The sequence below is a fragment of the Chlorocebus sabaeus genome, chromosome 20 (genome assembly GCF_047675955.1).
Source record: "Chlorocebus sabaeus isolate Y175 chromosome 20, mChlSab1.0.hap1, whole genome shotgun sequence".
In the NCBI taxonomy this organism is placed as follows: domain Eukaryota; kingdom Metazoa; phylum Chordata; class Mammalia; order Primates; family Cercopithecidae; genus Chlorocebus; species Chlorocebus sabaeus.
The window spans coordinates 42,225,751-42,248,109 of NC_132923.1; positions in this window are offsets into that span (position 1 = coordinate 42,225,751).

Below are 22,359 nucleotides of genomic sequence, written 5' to 3' on the forward strand. Positions count from 1 at the left end.
AGTGGTAATAATGTAAGTTTAAATATCTGTGCCATATTTCAAGGATTCTCAGCTATCATCACACTATAGTTTGACAGTGAGCTGCGGCTCCTCTTTCTCTAGGTGCTGGTGAATCCTTCAGCGGGGAGGCACGAGGGTGGTGTCATCCCCCAATCCTGTGGCAGCTCCACCTCTTGTGTCAGGCTGACACTGTTGTTCTCCTGTTCTCTTTTGCCTCAGAGTGCCACACTGGTCTAGAGAGGAGGGTGCTTCCTGTCACCACAGCTAATATACAAATTCCAGAGGTTCTCATTCTCTTCAGTTCCTCAAAGTTCAATTTCAAAGACACATATTTTACTGATGACTTTTCTTTTCTTTTTTTTTTTTTTTTTTTTGAGACAGTGTCTCACTCTTGCTCAGGTTGGAGTGCAGTGGCATGATCTCGGCTCACTACAACCTCCGCTTCCTGGATTCAAGCAATTCTCCTGCGTCAGCCTCCCGAGTAGCTGAGGTTGCAGGCACCCGCCACCACACTGGACTCATTTTTGCATTTTTAGTAGAGACAGGGTTTCCACTATGTTGGCCAGGCTGGTCTTGAACTCCTGACCTCAGGTGATCTGCCTGCCTTGTCCTCTCAAAGTTCTGTGGTTACAGGCATGAGCCACCACGCCCAGCCTCAGTGACTTTTTTATTGTTCTAGGATGTTGTGCATCTATTTACAACTGATCAAATCTTTGCAAAACAAGAACTTCCATAAGAAAATCTTTGAGACAGGGTCTTGCTCTGTAGCCAAAGCTGGAGTGTAGTGGCACCCAGGAACCTCCCACTTCTGGGCTCAAGTGATCCAACCACCTCAGCCTCCAGATGCTATGACCTTCTGTCTGCAAGTTTCTCTACAAATCCCTACTAAATCGCTGCTGCAGCCAGAGTGGGAAGGTTTTATTTCACAGCTCTCCATGTCATAACGTGGAAAGTAAGTATTATCTGGGTGGAGTCCTCCCCCAGATATACAAATGCCTTTCCCCTCTAACTCAGCACTGCAGCATCTGAGGTCAAAAGTGATATGTGTTTGTTTTTTGTTTTATTTTGTTTTTACACATTATCCATGCCACACCCAGCCATAGTTGGGTTGCAGGTTGATCTGAGCACACGCTCTTGAACAAAAACACCAGGAAGTAGAAAGAACAATGGGCTTGGAGTCATGAGTCTGAGTTTCACCTCAAGCTTTCTCGTAAATGACTGTGTAATTTTAATCTTTGGCTGTCAACTTTCTCATGTGTGAAATAAAAGGGTCAATACTGGTTACCTCTGGGAATGGGGATTGGAATCATTGGCTACTGAGAGATTTCCAATTTAGAGGTTCCAGACTGGGCTGGGCAAGGACTTACAATGGAGATAGTAGACAAAGCCCTTACACACTCACACAGGCAAACACCACTGAGGGACAGTCGTTTTTCAGATTACGCAGTTCTCTACCGTTAAACAAAAATGTGGGTGCATTACTTTTATACATTTAAAAAATTCTAAAAAGTTATAAAATATAACACTTTTGAACAAGTTGACTGCTAATCTCCTTTCTGGTTTGAAAATGTTATTGTAAGGTGTTGGGCAGGGTGAAGGAATTCACTCCAAGGGGCTGTAGAAGGGAGTTTTAGGGTGATGGTACTGTTCTGCATGATACCATGGTGGTGAGCACATGACTTTGTGCATTTTGTAAAACCTACCGAACTGCGTGCTACTACATATGAGTACAACTACATACTACCAATGAGTGAAATTTACTATATCCAGGATTTTTTTTTTTTTTGAGACAGAGTCTCACTCTGTCACTCTGTCACCAGGCTGGAGTGCAGTGGCGCGATCTTGGCTCACTGCAACCTTGGCCTCCCGGGTTCAAGCGATTCTCCTGCCTCAGCCTCCTGAGGAGCTGGAGTAACAGGTGCCCGCCACTACGCCCAGCTAATTTTTTTGCATTTTTAGTAGAAACGGGGTTTTACCATATTGGCCAGGCTAGTCTCCAACTCCTGACCTCACGATTTGCCCTCCTCGGCCTCCCAAAGGGATGGGATTACATGTGTGAGCCACTGCACCCGGCCTATATCTAAGTTTTAAAAAATATATCAGGCTACCAGGAATTCCAAGATGAAATGCGGACTATGACAAATAAATGTAACTGTATACCACAACCGCATGGGGTGGGGGTGGAGCTGACCTAAGTAATTTTGGAAAACAGTGTTTTTACTGAAAACTGTTAGACTACAGTCAAAAAGAACTGAATAAAATCAGTGTATTCTCCTTACGTTTCAGACAAGAATACAGGTTAGCAATTCTGATTCTGGTTCAGAATCACAGGTTCATGATTCTGATATTATTTTATAGGTATACTAGGGTTGAACACAGAAGTAAATAAATTGTAGATAATGGAAGTCATGTTTCCCACTGTCAGAAAAAAGAAGTTACAAATCAACAGGCAAAGGATGGCTAGAATGAACCCTGTGGTGCTAGAATAGGGTCAAAGATAGCAGTAGGAACTCATGTTGATTGATTAATAGATGATGTAGAAACAAAAAGAACTTTCATTTGCCATACCTGGAACAATTTTGAAACAAAATTAGTAATGATAGTATTGGATTATAACCCAAAGAATAAAATAAAAATTCATTAGTCTACACTGATAAAAATTATGATTGAATAAATAAATGGTGCAAAGAAAAAAACTCTTTCTCACAGAAAAATTCCAGCATTCCAAAGAATAAATGTAGATGGAATGAGTACAATAATAAAATAAATTTGAACATCTCAGTATTAATTATTGTGGTTAAGACTCAGGGATGAATGCTAAAATTACTGGGCAAAATTTTAAAGAGAAACAGAATAATACCATAGCCTCAAAGTATCTTCCCCAAAATATATATCAAATGCTGTGGTAATTTTAATGTCCAAAAATTCTTTGATATTCCTCCCTCCAGGCAGTGTAATTTATTTACCGAGCCCTTGAGTGTTAATTGAAGTTAGTAACTTGTTTCTAATGAATAGAATATGGAAAGAAAAAAATAGGAAGTTTATAGTAGAGAAACCTGGCACGCACCACCTTAGCCAAGTGATCAAGGTTAAAAACACCAGGAATAAATTGATGAGCACATGTTGATATCATGTGTCCTCGATATGATGCAATGAGACCAGTACTTCATCTACATGGCATTCCCCACAAAAGTCCATAACTCCAGTCTAATCATGAAGAAACATCAGATACACTCAAATCAAGGGATATTCTAAAAAATACCTGATCAGTACTCTTCAAAAGTGTCAAGTTCATGAACAACAAGGAAAGACTGAGAAACCATCACAGACTGGAGGAGGCTGAGGAGTTACAGTGGCTGAGTGCAATGTGGGATCCCAGTGGATCCTGGAGCAGAAAAAGAGCATAAGTGGAAAAGCTGGGGAAATTGAAATGAAGTCTGTGGCTAGTTAGTAGTGCTGTACCAATGTTGATTTCTTGGGTTGATAAACGTGCCATACTTAGATACAATGGTAACATTAGGGGAAGCTGGATGAAAGGTATACAAGGATTCTCTGTACTATCTGCAACTTGTCTGTATATTAATAGCTAAAATTGTTTCAAAATAGCAAGTTTATAAAAAGGTTACGATAAAATGTCTTCAGTGCCACAGTAAAAAAAACAGTGTCTAATCAAGAGCTTTATTTTTGCATCCTGAAATCAGGTAAGAAACTAGCATAAGTAGACAAATCCTAAAACAAAAATTAAATATAAAGAAATATAGATGAATCTACACTTTTTTCTTGAAATACAACATCACAGGCCTATCAGCAAAACCTGGGAAAATAGCCTGCAAATCACATGAGACTAGAACTAATTACTTTGCCATTTAGCTTGCTTTTCATATCTTTAAATGAACCTCCAGAGATCATGTGGTTCCAGGCCAGGGAACCATTTCATTCCCATCCAGGCCCATGGGCTCAAAGGAAAACATTAACATTAGTACAAAGTCACTCAGTATGATTTCAGGTATTTTTCAGAGGCAGAAATGTTTAATGTTATATTTATGTGACTATAAAATTAAGAAGAATTTATGTAAAATTGTTCTATAAACACACACACACACACACACACACACACACTTCCATTCACATTAGGAACAGTTTGTGGAACGAGAGGCAGACGAGAGGAAAGGAGATGAAGAGGAGCTTCCTACATCACTGCGTGGGCACTGACTTGATGGTGACCCCTGCAGGGGGTCCTAGAAAATAAGGTTGGATGAAGTGTTTGCTGGAAGCTCCTGAGAGTAACAGCAGTCTGAGTCCTAGTGAATGATAAATGTTAAAGTTCAGTAAGTGAGATTTTGTTGTCAGGTCCAAGAGGCGAAAGGGGAAAGATGAATGATAATCCCAGCTTCTGTTTATAGTGGTGTATCTCACTTTGTTCTCACAATAGCCCTATGAGATAGACACTATTCTTATCCCCTTTAATAACTGGAGAAACTGAAGCTAAGAGACATTAAGGAACTTGCCCAAGCTCACACAGCTAGTAATTGAGGAAACAGGATTGGAATCTAGGGTTCTATTGGAATCTATTGTTTGAGTTCTTAACCACAGTACAGAGTCTAAAGTTGAGCAGACACAACAACCAAGAAGGAAAGGATAGGCAGAAATAATGTGAGAGAGTTTAGCATTTGCTTCAAAAACCTGAGATCCATTTTCAATGCTGCTAGGACTGGTTTCCAGGTTTAAAGATTGGAGGAAACAAAGAAATAGCCATGGAGACAAAAACATGAAAGTGTTTCTCTCTGTCTCTCTGTCTCTCTGTCTGTGTGTGTATCTCTCTCTCTCTTTCTGTCTCTCTGTCTGTGTGTCTCTTTGTCTCTCTCACACACACGCACACACAGACACACTCACACAGTAGTCTCATAGAGGAAATGGAAATGGAATCACTACAGGTAACCACATACACCTGCAGAATTAATTTTAATGGCAAAAACAGCAATTACTTTTGCACCAACTATTTTTATTTGCTCTTTCAGATCCATTTGCCATCTCTTTGGCCCTCTGCACTGTGTCCCAAGATCCTGACCTTTATCAATAGCATTAACCAAGTCTGCAGTTGGGTTCGGCCAATGGGAAGCACTGGTAAGAGACTGGAAAATTGGAGGACAGAAAAAAGCTGATGGACTTATTCCCCTGATTGTCTCCTCGACTGGTGATAATTTATGCATTCCTATGCCAAAGGCCACGGTTCCTGCTAGGAAGTCCTCTTCCACTACTACAGCTCTCACTGGTCTCAGTAATCTCTCCCTCTCCTGGCTTTTCCAGTTTAGAAATGGTAATGGCCTCCTGCTGTTGCTAGCCCCGTGGAATTCCACCATCTCTTCTAGTTTTCCTATATCTTGTCACATGTCTGTGAACAGCACTTTCGTTAATTGCCTCCTTTCATGGTTCTCTTTCCTGCCAGGCTCCTGACTGATAAAGCAATTAAAAAGGGAGTAGGATGGCTCTAGGAAACAGAACATATGGATAACCCTCTTGCTAGGGGGAATATTGAGACAAACATTAATCAGACTATGGAATGGAATGCCGAAGAAAAGCAAAGTTCAGGGGGATACCCAAGGCATTTAGTGGCTAAGGTAATAGTAAGCACAAAGATTGCATGGCCTGGGATGTCTCATCACACTGGAGAGCATACATAGAGAAAATGACAAATGTGAGGCACTGAATGCCAGACACGGGGCATTGGTGAGAAATCAGAAAGTGTCTATTGCATTTTTAAAAAGAGTCTCTTAGGTCCTATAGATACAAGACAGACATGCTTGAAAATTAAACACAGAGCCTGATTGGAAACACTGCAGAGTTGAAGGGCCTTTTTGATCTTCAGTCTAACACTCTCCGAATGGAACTATTTTGGCTGGAATGCAGTGTCGATAAAACGCACAACACTTTAGGTCTCTTGTAATAAGTTACAACATCGATAGGAAAGGAGTAGGAACCTAAGACACATGGTGGAGACGTTTGAGCAAAAGAGGTGGGGCTGAGAACTTTGAATCCTCATGTCCCCTGAACATTCCTTGTCAGCACAAGCATTTTCTTCTCTGCTCTCTGAGGGAACCAGACTCCTCCTTAATAAAAATCTGCCAATGGCTACATTTTCCCATTTAACTTGTCCATTGGGCTGGTGGCAAAAGCCAAACTGGCCTTGGAATATGAATGTGGATTTTTTCAAGCTTAAGTAGGTGATGACGTCATTTGCAGTCTGGCACCTGGTGTGCAGATACTGACATGGAAAATGCTTTTTCTCCATTTCTATTAGCAAAGGTAATCAGAAACAGTTTACTTTTACAAGGCACGCCATCACTGTTTTATTTCAAGGCTATGTCAACTATCTATTCTGTCATAATAGAATCCAGAGGATGATAATATTACTGTCTCACAGATTATCATACCGGTCCATTACGTTGGTGACATTACGCTAATTGTGCCTGGTGAGCAGTAAGAAACAAGCAGTCTAAGTTGCCCTTGTCAATTACATGTATGCTAAAGAATAGATGAAAAATTCTGACAGAGTTTAAAGGTCTGAAACACCAGTGAAGTTTCTGTGGGTCCAGTGGTAGAGGCATATTAAAATAACTGCTCCAAAAGTTAAAAACAAGTTGTTATACCTGGCATCTTCCATCACAAAGAAAACTCTTTGCATTTCAGAGGCAACCTACACCATATTTGAGCATCCTTCTCTGACCCTGTAACCAAGTGACACACAAGGCATTGAGTTTTGAGTGGTGTCCAGAGCAAGAAAAGGCTCTGCTTCAGGTTCAGGCTGCAGGGCTAATTTCCCTGCCACGTTGGCCTTATAACTTTACAGGATCAATTGTATTGGAAAGATCTCTGTCAGATATAAATGCTATAATAGGTCTCCTGGTTGATTAAAATAATGCCAACCTGGATATACCCTTCTTTCTGAAACTTAAACTATTCTTACTGAATATATATATTCAACTGAATTTGACTTTGTGTGTGTGTGTGTGTGTCTTCAATTGCAATCTTCTTTCTTTCTTCTCTGCTCTTTCTTTTTTTGAGATGGAGTCTCACTCTGTTGCCCAGGCTGGAGTGCAGTGGCGTGATCTCAGCTCACCGCAACCTCCACCTCTCAGCAGGTTCAAGTGATTCTCAGGTTCAAGTGATTCTCCTGCCTCAGCCTCCCAGGTAGCTGAGATTACAGGCATGCACCACCACACCTGGCTAATTTTTGTATTTTTAGTAGACACAGGGTTTCACCATGTTGACCAGGCTGGTCTTGAACTTCTGACTTCAGGTGATTCACTTGCCTCAGCCTCCCAAAGTGCTGGGATTACAGGGGTGAGCTACCATACCCAGCCCACAGTCTTCTTTCAATCTCTTTCGGATCTTCCTCCTTCTCCCTCTCTCTGTCTTTCCCCCTTTCTCCTCCTCTTTCTTTTCCACTTTACTCTTTCTCTTTCTGAATAAATATGTACTGAATATATATTTTGTGTCAGAGATTGTGCTAAGCATGCTATTCTTTGAGTTCTTTAGTCAAGGACTTACAACCATCTACAATAAGACTTTTCTTTCTTTCTTCTTTTGTTTGTTTTTGTTTTTGTTTTTGTTTTGTTTTGTTTTAGATGGAGTCTCGCTTTGTCACCAGGCTGGAGTACAGTGGTGCGATCTTGGCTCACTGCAATCTCTGCCTCCCGGGTTCAAATGATTCTCCTGCCTCAGCCTCCCAAGTAGCTGGGATTACAGATGCGCACCACCACAACCAGCTAATTTTTACATTTTGAGTAGAGACGGGGTTTTACCATGTTAACCAGGATAGTCTCCATCTCTTGACCTCATGATCTGCCCACCTCAGCCTCCCAAAGTGTTGGGATTACAGGCATGAGCCACCATGCCCAGCCTACAATAAGACTTCTCTAGACAGACTCTTTTCGTTAAAAAAAGGTCACAAATCTCTCTATAAAGACCCATATTTTCTCTGTTTTCAGATTTTAGGAGAAGGCACAGTTGTTTTCATCACTTTGATTTAAAAAATGGTCCTCTTCTGAGAAAACTACCCTCTTCCATTGAACCCTCATCACTGGGAAAGATGTATTTATGGAACAGGAACAGAGGGAAGGTACAATCACATGCCCTCTGGTGACCAATGGGATGGCAGATGTCAACATCAGATTCCCCTTATCACAAGTACTCATTTTAAGGTAAGATGGATAGAATGGTTCAAAAAGTAAAGCAAAATGTCTGACAGGATAGACTAGGGCTGTGCTGCAGTAATAAACAACTTCAAAATCTCACTGATCTAACACAACACACATAATTTCTTGTTCATGTCATATGTTTTTTGTTGACTTACTGTGGGTACCATTCTGCATGATCCTCGCACAAGGACTCAGGCTGATGGAGCTTCATCTACAACTTTTCAGGTCACTGTGGCAGAAGGGAAATCCATGGCAGACAGTGCATTGGCTTTTAAAGGCTTCCATGCGAACGATAACATGTCATTTCCACATGCATCCTATTGTTTAAAGCCATGGTTGAGTTTAAGAGGGAGAAGAAGAATTCTATTATATGCTTCAGAGGAGAAACAGAAATGTTGTTAAATAGCACTAATTACCACTGAGGCAGGAGAATAGGGTCTGAAGGCAAAGAACCTAAGGCCAAGTCACACTGACTTCCTAGAACTAAATCTAAAGAAAAAAACCCCAACTTTCCATGCTCAAGTAACGAAAGGAGCAAAGGCCACTCCCTTTGCAACCCCTCCCTCCCCCACCATTTTCTGTGTGGCAGGTGAAAAACTGAAAGTACTTCTGATTGGTCCCCTCCCACAACCAATCAGGCTGGTTGTGAGCCAAGTCTTCATTTGCATAGCACTGTAACTTTGTAACTTCACTTCAACCTCTGATTGGTCTCTTTCTGCAACCAATCAGATGTTTGCACAGGACGTAAATTTGTAACTTTTCTTGAGGAAAGGGTCCAAAGATTCAAGGAGGTAAAAAATATTAGAGTGAATGTATTATGTGTGATCAGAGAAACTGGCACTTGACAATGTTTCCTAGGGGGACCCAGAGGACACCTCTTTCATAAAAGCAATGAGGAGTGCAGTGCTAAGGAACACTTATTATCTGAGAAGCTTTATGATAACTGTCTTACATAGGCTGGGGTTGACAGGAGAAGATATTGCTGTGGAATTGAGATTCCTAGTATCAAAGGGATGACAGGACCTGGAATGGAAGAGGCCAAATGACAGCCCTGTTAGAGTGATGTGGACTTAGCTGTTATGACAGCTACTACAAGGCTAGGGTAGGATTCAGTATGCCTTGACCCTGAAGAATCTGCAGCAATGCTTGACAAGTCAGAGCATTCTGACGAGGGTGACAGAGAGTCAACCAAAATGTTACTTACTCTTACTAAGTTGGTGCAAAAGTGATTGCATTAAAAATAACGGCCAAAAACAGCAATCACTTTTGCACCAACCTACTATAATAGAAAGAATACATCAAGAGCTGGTGAACAGAAACATTTACCAGTTTTCACTTCAGAAAAACCGAGTTCCTCACCCAGTTTCCAGATAAGTTATTTCACAGACCTGGAGCCCACTCATTGAACAAGAGATGGGTCCCCTTAGGAAAGATTTTGCAATACTACTGCAAGGATATATGATAAACATTCCCTGAAAGGATCTAAGACTATTAATCAGGGTCACTGTGAACCTGCAAAAAGAAAATCCTCAGACTTTTCAAGAACTGCTGTATATGAGGAACATGGCTCTGTGTTGATTCTGAATCAAGGGACCTGAAATACCTTTATTATCCTCCAGTTAGAATGGGGGCATAGAGAAGCCAAGTGATAAATGCAGCTTTAGCTAAAGTATTTCTCATAATGGGTTCAGTGGATCTGTTAGATCTAACCCTTGGCTATTTCTCTGGTTTCTGAATATGCTGTTGGGGTATGGATAGTTACTAACTGGCAGAACCTTCAACTTTTTCTCCAACCTACAGAGTAAGAGCCATCATGGTAAGACGCTTGCAACTGTCTTTCTCCTGAGCCAAGTTAATATGTCTAAGTAATCATACATATGGGGAGGACTTGCAGAGATTAGCAACACCATTCAACACTTTAAACGTGCAGGAGTGGGCTGGGTGCCATGGCTCATGCCTGTAATCCCAGCACTTTGGGATGCCGAGGCGAGTGGATCACCTGAGGCCTGTCCAACATGGTGAAACCCTGTCTCTACTAAAATTACAAAAATTAGCTGGACATGGCAGGGTGCGCCTATAATCCCAGATACTCAAGAGGCTGAGGCAGGAGAATTGCTTGAACCCAGGGGTGGAGGTTGCAGTGAGCCCAGCTCATGCCACTGTACTCCAGCCTGAGTGACAAAGCGAGAGTCTGTCTCACAAAATAAATAAATAAATAAATAAATAAATAAATAAATAAATAAATAAAAATTAAAAAGTACAGGAGCATTGATGTACATTATATTCTCAACCAATTACCCACGTGACCCCTACAGGAACTCTATGGACCATGGTAATGAGGGTGAATTTAACCAAGCGGTGGCTTAAATCAGGTCTGCCACATCAGATATGGTGTCTTCTAGAAGAGAACAAGACTGCTTTTGGCACTTGGTATGTGGCTATTGATCTGGTGAGTTTGTTCTTTCTTAATTTCCATCAGTAAGGACCAAAGGAGTTCATTTATACATAGAAAGAATGGCAGTACATATTCGCCATTTTACCCCAGGTTTTCATTAACACTCTTGTTCTCTGTCACAATATAGTCTGCAGAGATCTTGGCTATCTTGACATTCTACAGACTATAACTGTGATCTATCATATTAATAATATCATGCTAATTGGACCTGATGCACAGGAAGTAGCAAATATTCTAGAGGCTTTAGAAAGACATATGCATGAAATCTAAAATGGCTGGTCTAGGAGGAAGATGATATCAGTGATGGCCTCCAGACTAGCTGCAGCCATAAGGACTATAGCAGTGAAGGGAGTGGAAATTATTAGAACACTTTTTATGCATTGCTGAGACCAGCTTGGTCACAGAGACCATAACCCAGTGGTGCTAGAAGAATTAAAGACACACACAGAAATATAGTGTGTGGAGTGGCAAATCAGGGGACTCACAGCCTTCAGAGCTGAGAGACCCGAACAGAGATTTACGCACATATTTACTGACAGCAAGCCAGTGATAAACATTGTTTCTATAGATTACAGATTAACTAAAAGTATTCTTTATGGGAAGCAAAGGGATGGGCTGAAACAAAGGGATGGGTCTGGCTAGTTATCTGCAGCAGGAACATATCCTTAAGGCACCAATCACTCATGCTATTGTTTGTGGTTCAGGAACACCTTTAAGTGGTTTTCTGCCCTGGGTGGGCCAGGTGTTCCTTGCCCTCACTCTGGTATACCCACAACCTTCAGTGTGGGCGTCATGGCCATCATGAACATGTCACAGAGCTGCAGAGATTTTGTTTATGGCTAGTTTGGGTGCCAGTTTATGGCCAGATGTGGGGGCCTGTTCCCAACAAAGCATGACTTTATATCCTCTCCAGCCCTCTTAGGCATCACTGCAGTAACCAGTTTTGGACAGGCTTCGAATAGTTTTGCACAAAAATAATCTGACAGTATTTTACCTGAGCCTACCACATTCTATAACTGTTGCTTCCTGCCCTGGAGATTCTTTAATAATGAAGTGTGTGATACTGGTAGGAAGCCACTTGCCACCATGAGCCAAATGGAAATGTAAGGTAGTTACACTAATGGTGCAAAGCCTGTCCAATATGATTGGAAGCCAGTGGAGAAATGCTTTTCTCTCTCTTCACTCAGATGGGCGATTGTAAGATGCATCTCATAAGTTAGATCCTCAGAAGGTCTTGGCAGGATTGAGCAACAGTTGTTCATAATGGCTGCCAAATCAATAATACATCATGAAATTGTTTTTTGTTTTTCCTTCCATATTTTACTCCTCCAGACTCTCACTCCTCCTTCTTAGAATACTTCTTAAATAAACTACCTGAATGCAAGACTGGCTTTTGGAAGACTCAGGCTAAGATGATTCTTCATTGTCATTGTCTGTGTTACCCCACTTGTTCAGGGGAATTCTATCTTCTATGGCCATATGATCTGAATGGGAACTGCTATATTCTTAGACACCTTTATCTCCTTGGCCACAGTAGTTGGTCAAGGGATGAACATGGGACACAAGATGGGGCAAGTAGGGGGCTTCTCCAGATTTTCTCTATTTGGAGCTACTGGGAAAAATAGCCTTCCTTTCTAGTTATAGAATTGTAAGCCTGTAGGTTTTTAGCCACTTGTAGCATATTGTCCACAACTTGAAGAAATTGGTCTGAGAGAATAGAGCTGACATCAGAAAAAACTGGAGGGAAGGTACAAAGTGATAATCCAGAATGGTCTGCATCAATCATTCATAATCTAGCTACATATACCCTTGACAGTCATACAACAATATATCTGCGTGTAGGTAGCAATAAGTTTCTCTTCTTGTAGACGTTAGTTTAACTGAATTTCTTTCACTTGTAATTCAAAGGTGTTCATAGGTAAGAATTCCTTCATGGGAATTATGTTTTATTTGTAAATAAATTTCATGTCTGTCCCTTACTTCCATGAAATAATTTTACTTGTGCTTAGTAACTATTAGTAAATTTTACTTGAAAAGTATAGCCAGGTCTGAAAAACATAATTAAGAAACATACAGAGTTGAAGAGCAGTGTGGGCTTTGATAACAAACAGACCTACCCCTTCTAAATTATGTGACCCTTGAGCAAGTGACTTAACCTACCTGAGCCTTCACTCCCTCATTTTTATCATAAGCGCTCAGGGCAGGACAACAGAAAGCGTCTTGGGTATTTCAAGCAGGAAGAGATTTAGTACAAAGAATCAGATTCTTTAAAAATTATTTGCCCAGGAGGAATAAAAGTTGGGGAGGCCGTCATTCACTATCACATTATAATGCTGCTGGTGTTATTCAAATATCAGAAAACTTCAGAGACCCTTGTCGAACTCAGAGCGGAAGATTGCGTAACACTGACAATGTTTACTTAACATCTTTCACCCATGCAGAATAAAAGTTGCTATTTTCCTCACACAACTATGTTTTATGAATGCCTGATCCTGTATGTGAATTTTTTTCTTCTGTTAAGTACCACAATGGGTTTGGTTTTACTAAGGTAAACCCAAAATTGAGTTTGTGAAAGAGTTCAAGAAATGGGATTGTTCTTCATAATTGAAGAGTTTGGAGTTCTTCAGACCATCAAGAAGGGAAGGGGTAAGGATGAGGAGGAAAATGGGAGAAATATGGAGAGAGGAGAGAGCAAGGTTGTCAGTAGCCTGGTGCCATGTGGGATGCAGCAGGGCGCTCCAAGAGCTTATAGAAATAGAAATGGTTACCTGTTAGTGTCTTTTTAAAAAATGCCACAGTTAAGGCACCATCACTGCTTCTAGTTTCCACCAAACCAACAGTGAGTAATGATGGTATGGACTATTTCAAACTACTCAAGTCCTGTTGTTAAATACAGGCTCAGAAAAGTGAAGTGGCCCACTCAAGGTGACAGAGTGGCAAATGGCAGAGTCAGAACACACACCCAGGCACTTGGCAATAACACTAGGGAAGGTGTCAGACTTTCCATAAATTGTGAAATAAAGGCTCAAGTATATATAGCAGGAAAAGCTTCACATAGAAAAGATGTTCCAAAATACAGAACCAAAGCTAAACAATTTCTGTGAGCACATCTACTGAAAAGAAAATGTTAACAAATCAAGGAGCAGTTAAACTTCTTATAGCAGCTCAAAATAATCATCATAGTCTCTCATAGACACAATTCTAAAAATTAAATAGAATAAAAGAAATGCTACTCATTGAAAATCTTAATAGACCCAGTAAATTTTTATTTTATTTTATCATTATTTTCTTTTGAGATGGAGTCTTACTCTGTCCCCCAGGCTGGAGTGCAGTGGCTCAATCTAAACTCACTGCAACCTCCGCCTCTTCAGTTCAAGCAATCTTCCTGCCTCAGCTTTCTGACCAGGGAGCTTTTTAGTCATCAAATACTCAATTGACTGCTTAGAAAGTTCAAATTGTTATATTTATAATTCTCATATTGACTGCAAAGGATTCAGAAAGTATAAAAAGTTATTATACTAATCCTATAGCATTTTGACTGCCTTTTGCCAAATTTATTGTATATATTGACTTGTGACATTGTTATGTATGTACCTGTATTTTTTTTTTTTTTTTTTGAGACGAAGTCTCGCTCTGTCGCCCAGGCTGGAGTGTGGTGGCGCGATCTCAGCTCACTGCAAGCTCCGCCTCCCGGGTTTACACCCTTCTCCTGCCTCAGCTTCCCGAGTAGCTGGGACTACAGGTGCCCGCCACCTCGCCCGGCTAGTTTTTTGTATTTTTTTAGTAGAGATGGGGTTTCACTGTGTTAGTCAGGATGGTCTCGATCTCCTGACCTCGTGATCCACCCATCTCGGCCTCCCAAAGTGCTGGAATTACAGGCTTGAGCCACCGCGCCCGGCCTATGTACCTGTATTTTCCCTTCCACTGGATTAAAGTTCAGCTTTGCATTTCTGCAAACTGTCTTGTAAATAATAAGAAGTAAATATATGCCAAATTAAATTGATAGTCTAGCAATACTAATAATGTGTAATGGAAGAGATTAAAACCCAAGTTATCTTAGTAATTTGACACTTGCTTTGCGAAGTGTAGGAATGTGTATTATTTCTATTATGAAATTAAAATACAATTTAGGAAGCCCTGAATTGATATCACACCTTTCTTCCAAGGAGTCTGTTGCTCATCATGGCCTTGGAGGGCCATGATGGTTTAAGAAATAGATGGTCATTGCCAAGCCCACCACCCTTCTACCCACCCATGGCCCAGAGAGAGGAGTTCTCAGCTCTTCATCTTGCTTTGAAGGGAAATGTGGCTTTTGCAGCTCTGTGGAATTTCTTTTTTTCTTTAAAACTTACATATAAAACATATTTAGAGAGAGAGAGAAGAAAGAAAGAAAGAAGGAAGGAAGGAAGGAAGGAAGGAAGGAAGGAAGGAAGGAAGGAAAGAAAGAAAGAAAGAAAGGAAAGAAAGAAAGGAAAGAAAGAAAGAAAGAAAGAAAGAAAGAAAGAAAGAAAGAAAGAAAGAAAGAAAGAAAGAAAAGAAAGAGAGAAATAGATTCTAAAAGTAATCTGTTCACTTCCAAAAATTTGGAAACTATAGTATGTATCAGGTATGAAGAAGGAAGTGAATATAACCTCTATAAACTAACTTTCTAGTCTTTTTTTCTTGAGCATTTTTTTCATGGTTAAGATTACACACTGCACATTCTACTTGGTAACCTGCTATATATAGACATATATCTATATGCATTTCCCCACCATTTATGAGAATTGAAGGCAGTCCTTAGTGACACAGATAAACATCTAAAGTTGGGTTAGGGTGACAGTTCCCAAACTATGGGTAATGATTAAGCGCAGATTCATAAGTTAGACATAGGAGCTTTTAAACGTAAAGTTCTTTGGAAGATTAGCTACACATATTTTCCGTGGACAGGAAAATGGAACTCATCTGTGTTTGAGGCCATGGCTGACACATGCAGAGTACTTCTGTACCGCCAGGTGCATGACAGCCAGAGAAATGGCAACAGGTGGCAGGGAGTGGGTGTCAGTGGCTCCTGGTCAGGTGGTAAGTGCTTTGTGCAACAGCATGGGTACAGTCCTCTGGCCTCTTTCTTCTTAACTGCTCCACAGCAATTATGTTCTCTTGACACGTTTGCTCTTCCTCTTTTTTTTCCCACCTTGCTCTCTCTCTCTCTCTTTGCTTTGTATTCTGGAGTCGCCTCACGTGCTGTGAAATCAAAGGTCTCTTTCCAGGCCACAAGTGTGTTTTATTTGCTGAGGACACTTTCTAGACATCCTGGAATGTCAGTTCCAAGAGAATCTCATTTGTTCCCCAACACTCACCTCTCGGGATGGCCACTTGCCCCTTCCGTAGGCTAAGTGAATGCACCATTCTTCACTCTGGAACAAATCTGCCTGAGATGTTTTAGAGAGAGCAAGATTTAATCTGCGCAGATCTGGTTCCTGCTACAGGAAAAACTCAGTTCTCAGGGATTCATCTGTGCAGCTGCCACTCTACTTCCTGTTCCTGGCTGCTATCAAAGTCATTCACAATAGACATTGTTTTTTTAAAAAAACTGGTTCAGCCTTTGAGCAATGTATCTGCTCCTTAAGTGTGTGCTTTAGGGCTGGGTAGGCCAGTCATTCCTCTTCTCTCCATCTCTCCATCTCTTAGGGACTTTGGAGAAAGGCCCGGCCTTTTTGCTCTAACTATACTTAGCATTGCCCCCGCTGCAGGCTCTGAGCCGCCATTCACACCTAAGAGTAGCTGTCCGTATTGAGTGGAAACTCCCTCTGAGTTAAGAAAGCTTCTTCTCTCTTTCTTAGAGAATGGCTTTTAGAATTTTCCTGGCACATCTGACACGGCTGGGTCTAGGAAGCACATTAAGTCCCACAATCCACCCGAGTAGTTAGGGTCTCAAGACATTATCCTTTGTTGCAGAAACATCCACAGTAGTGCAGAGATTGGCATCCACTACAAACGAAAGGCTGGTTTCAGAAACTGTCTCTCTGAGTGATGAAGTTAAGGTGGTAGTGTTGCTTAGGATAAAAAATGGTTATAGTAACTACCCTTTATTGAGCCTCTAGGATGAGTCATGTGTTATTTAATTTAATTATTTAATTATTTCATTTTAATCATTACAGTAACTATGTGAAAATAGGTATTATTGATCCTAGTCAGAACTGAATAGAAGCTAAGATAGACTGAGTGACTTCTCCAAAGGTACACAGCTAGTAAACGGCAAAACTGGAATTTAAACTCAGGTCTGCTTGACTTCAGATCCTAGCTCAGAGGCACCATGCTAACAGCCTCCCACAGAGAAAACACCGAGATAAACTCCACTGGAGTAACAGCATGGGTCACATCGTTACGAAACAGGCCATTTGGAATTTGCTCTAAGCAGTCAATGATTTACAGAGTCCAGCTACATGCAAAGTACACTGTCAGGTCAGTGAAGGACAAGGCAAATTATGATGAGATCCTTGCCCCGACATTAAAGAGACGACATCAGACTGAATGCCGAGTGAAAATGCAAGTGTTAAAGAGCAACATCAGTAAGCAAGAGATACCACAGGTAACTCATACAGAGAACTTACTATGTATCAGACGCTGTTTGAAGCACTTTTTTTAAACTCTATTTTTCGATGTAGTAAAAAATACTAGATAACTTATCATCGTTTAAGTGTACATTTCAGCAGAATTAAATACATTCGCATCGTTTTGTAATCATGACCACTATTCATCTCCTGAACTTTTTTGATCATCCCACACTGAAACTCTGTACCCATTAAACCATGACTCCCAACGTCCCCTTTCCCTGAACCTCTCCTGGCCACTATTCTGCTTTCTGTTGCTATGTATTTGACTATTCCAGACTCATCATGTAAGTAGAATCACACAATATTTGTCCTTTTGTGTCTGGCTTATTTCACATAGCCTAGTGTCTTCAAGTTTCATACACGTTGTAGCGCGAATCCAAATTTCATTCTTTTTTAGGAAGGAATTTCCTTTTAAAGAAGGAATTCATCAATGGATAAGGAGATAAATAAAATGTCAAAAATTATATAAACATATGTAAACAAAATGTCATATATGCATTCAACTTTTTAATCATTTATCCATTGATGGACCTTTGAGTTGTTCTAAACATCTTTATAAGAATTAACTTAGGCCAGGCACAGTGCCTCACACATCTGATGCCAGCACTTTGGGAGGCCAAGGGGGGCAGATCACGAGGTCAAGAGATCAAGACCATCCTGGCCAACACAGTGAAACTCCGTCTCTCCTAAAAATACAAAAATTAGCTGGGCGTGGGTGGCACGTGCCTGTAGTCCCAGCTACTTAAGAGGCTGAGGCAGGAGAATCGCTTGAACCCAGGAGGCAGAAGTCGAAGTGAGCCAAGATCGCATCACTGCACTCCAGCCTGGGCAACAGAGCAAGACTCTGTCTCAAAAAAAAAGAAAGAAAAAAGGAATTAACTTAACCTGTGAGATGACTGTCATCATTTTCAGATGAAGGAACTGAGGCTGAGCTATACCGAAGAACTGGTCTAGTAAGTGGTGAGTTTGAATCCACAGGCCTCCATAAAGACCCTGAAGTCTTAACCATTATGCTCTGCTCTCCATATATATACATATATATATATAGGGAGAGAGAGAGAGAGATGGAGTATCACTCTGTCGCTAAGGTTGGAGTGCAATGGCGCAATCTCAGCTCATTGGAATCTCCGACTCCCGGGTTCCAGCGATTCTCCTGCCTCAGCCTCCCAAGTAGTTGGGATTACAGGCACCTACCACCACGCCTGGTTAATTTTTGTATTTTTACTAGAGACAGGGTTTCTTCATGTTGGTCAGGCTGGTCTTGAACTCCTGACCTCATGATCCGCCTGCCTCGGCCTCCAAAAATGCTGGGATTACAGGCGTGAGCCACCGTGCCTGGCCCATCCCTATATTTTTTAAGTGACAGGTATAGATTACTAAACCTGTATGTTGTAAGGATGAGGAAATCCCAGCAGGTCGAATTGAGATAGGAGCTCTTCATGGAGGCTGTGGCCCTGCGTCTTAAGAGACATCAAAGATTTAAACAGACAATGGGCTGCAAGAGCCATGGCGTGAAGGGTGGGGCAGGACTTGTCTGAGAGGAAGGTTATGGAAGGGCCTGCAGGACCAGCCATTTCCCAAAGAGAGACCACATGCCAAGCAAAACACCTACTTAAAAAGTAAAGCAAGCAGCTGCCCAACCACCTCCCTACAGACTACTTGGCAGGAAACAACCTTGTCAAGACTCTGCTTCCTCAAAATTAGCCACCAGGTACAGTGGATTAAAAGGGTTTTGAAAACTCAATACATATTTTCCCTGAGACCTGTCTATACATTGAACTTTATAATCAAATGACATTTTAAGTGCACTAGAAGGACTGGGAAACATGTCATTTATTTTTAAGTAGCACAGCCTACAGACAGTCCCTGTTTCCTTACTTTATATTTCACTGAATTATGCATCAACATCATATAATCACAATCCATCTTTTCACTCTTTTATCTCCTCAGTGATTCTTTCTGCTGAGGTCGGAGTGGGTGAAGACAACAAGAGCAGTTAAGAATTTGCCTAGAACCACTAGTATTCAAATGGTAGCACTTTGAGGCTTTAGGACTGTCAACTGCTTAAAAGCAAAACCTCTGCCTCCTTTATCTCTGTCTCCCTCTGAGCCTAGCAGAAAGTAGCTGCCCAGTGCTTTGAAAAATATGGTCTCCTGAATGGCATGTGCAAACCAAAAAATATCTGAGACAAGTCTCAATCATTTTTTTTTTTTTTTTTTTTGAGATGAAGTCTGACTCTGTTGCCCAAGCTGGAATGCAATGGCACGATCTCGGCTCCCTGAAACCTCTGCCTCCCATGTTCAAGCAATTCTCCCTGCCTCAGCCTCCTGAGTAGCTGGGATTATAGGTGCACACCACCATGCCTGGCTAATTTTTGTATTTTTAGTAGAGACAGGGTTTCACCATATTGGCCAGGCTGGTCTCAAACTCCTGACCTCAGGTGATCTGTCTGCCTTGGTCTCGCAAACTGCTTGGATTACAGGCGTGAGCCACTGCGCCCAGCCAGGTCTCAATCAGTTTAGAAGTTTATTTTGCCATGGTTAAGGACACGCACCTGGGAGACAGGTCTGTGTCTTTCTCCAAAGATGATTTTGAGGGCTTCAATATTTAAAGGAGAAAGAGCAGATATTGCAAGAGGAATACATTTTTAAAAGATGTGGGTAGATAAGAGACAAACGGTTACATTCTTGTGAGTCTTTGATCAGGTCTTCACATGTGAGGGAGTAGAGGAATAGTCACTTATGCATTCATCGAGCTCAGTGAATCTGCATTTTTACATAAGATAAAATAAGCATAAGGCAAGAGGGAGCAATCAGACATGCATTTGTCTCAGGTGAGCAGAGGGATGATCTTGAGTTCTGTCCTTTGACCTTACCTGTGAAGATAAACTATCAATCTACATCATCAGGGTGAAATTTGACAGAACTGTTTTAGAGTAAAGATCTTGGGGTCCACAAGGAATTTCCTAGTGGGGGCAAACTGTGAGGGAGGTATGTAGCTTTTATCGTTGAATGAGAAGCAGATTTGTGTGAAGCAGTTCCCATCTTGACTTTTCCCTTTGCCTTAGTGATTTTGGGGTCCCCAGATTTATTTTCCATTCACACATGAAATCAAAAGACAAGGACTTCTTGTAATGAAGAAGCAGCAAGTCCCTAGTTTGGACTTGGCCACCTGATGGTGTGGTAACAAGCAAAGGCCCTTAATTCCACTATCCAGAACTTTCTTCTTCAATACAAATATTGTCTAGTTTAAACTCATTTCCTGAAGAATATTATATAAATAAGAAAGCAAAAAAGTCATGAGGAGGCCGGGCATGGTGGCTCACACGTGTAATCCTAGCACTTTGGGATGGTGAGGCAGGTGGATCACTTGAGGCCAGGAGCTAGAGACCAGCCTGGCCAACATGGTGAAACCTCATATCTACTAAAATTACAAAATTAGCTGGGCTTGGTGGCACAAGCCTATCATCCCAGCTACCTGGGAGGCTGAGGCACAAGAATCATTTGAACCTGGAAGACAGAGGTTTCTATAAGTCAATATTGTGCCACTGCACTCCAGGCTGGGTGACAGAGCAAGACTGTCTCATAAAACAACAAAAAAAAGTCATGAGGATAGCACAGGGTATTAATACATACATGTTTGTATTAAAACCATTTATTGTGTTATCATAAAAAGGAAGTAAAGCTAACCCTTCCAAAAATGGTCACATTTTTAGGATTACACCTTTTTCAATGTGGGTAAAAATATTCTTACGAGGAAGTAGGGAAGTTAATATGGAAAAGGCTATCTATAACATTTAATAATGACAATACATGACAGATTTTTAAATTAGTTTTTGTTTTTTAAATTATGAGTTAAGTAAATCAATTCACATTTAATAACTCAATTTTTAATAGCCCTTATAAAGAACATTGGAGTTGACTTCATTTCAAGGTAGTCATGATGGTAAGTGACACTGGAGAACTTGGAGACTTCTACCAGAAGAGATGCATTTCAGGGACTTCGGCCAGACTGTGAGGTGTCCGGTGAGTGACGATTTGCCCAGAGATGCAAGCGCTTGCCCTTTATACTTGCAGTGCCTTTCCTTCCCAGTACCTGACACAGTGTCAGCTGGTCAACCCACAGAACAAAGTTCATGCCTTTATTTTAGCTAAACCTCTCTTTACATTCGGTACACTAAAACAGACACATGCACAAACATAAAAGCTACAAAATAAAGGAAGCAAAAACTGATAGAATCGAAAGGAGAAATAGAAAAATCTATTGGAGTGGAGACATGAACACCATTCTCTCAACAAATTGACAGAACAAATAGAAAGTCATCAAGGATATAGAATTCAACACCATCCACCAGCCAGAACTAATAGACATTTTAACACTCCATTTAACAGAAGAATACATATTTTTTTTCCAAGTATCCATGGCACATTTACTGAGATAGTCTATATCCTGACCCATAAAACAAACCTAAACAAATTAAAAACAATTGAAAACACATAAAGTATGTTCTCCAAAAACAATGGAGTAAAGCTAGAAATGAAAAACATAAAATTAAGAAGAAAATCTCCAAACACTTAGAAACTAAACAACATACGTCTGTGTAATTCATAAGTCAAAGAAGAAATCACATGCACAAACATAAAAACTACAAAATATGGAAAACAAAAACTGACAGAACTGAATGGAGAAACAGACAAATGTATTACAGTGGAAACATTAACACCATAAATAAATAAACACGTTCATTGAACTGAATAAAAATGAGAGTACAACATATCAAAATTTGTAGTACAGAGGTAAGTAAGTACTCAGAAGAAAAAGTTTGTTTTTCCTAATACATGTATCAAATGCATATATTAGAAAAAGGGAAAAGTCTCAAATCAATAATCTAAACTTCTACCTCGAGAACCTAGAAAGAAAATAGAAAAATAAATCCGAAGCAAACAGAAGAAAAGAAATAATAAAGATAAGGGCAGAAATCAATAAAATTGAAAACAGAAAAGCAATAGAGAAAAATCAATGAAACAAAAATACTGTTTCTTTAAGAAGATCAATAAAATAGGCAATTCTCTAGCAAGACTGATGAGAAAAGGCACAAATTACAACCCAT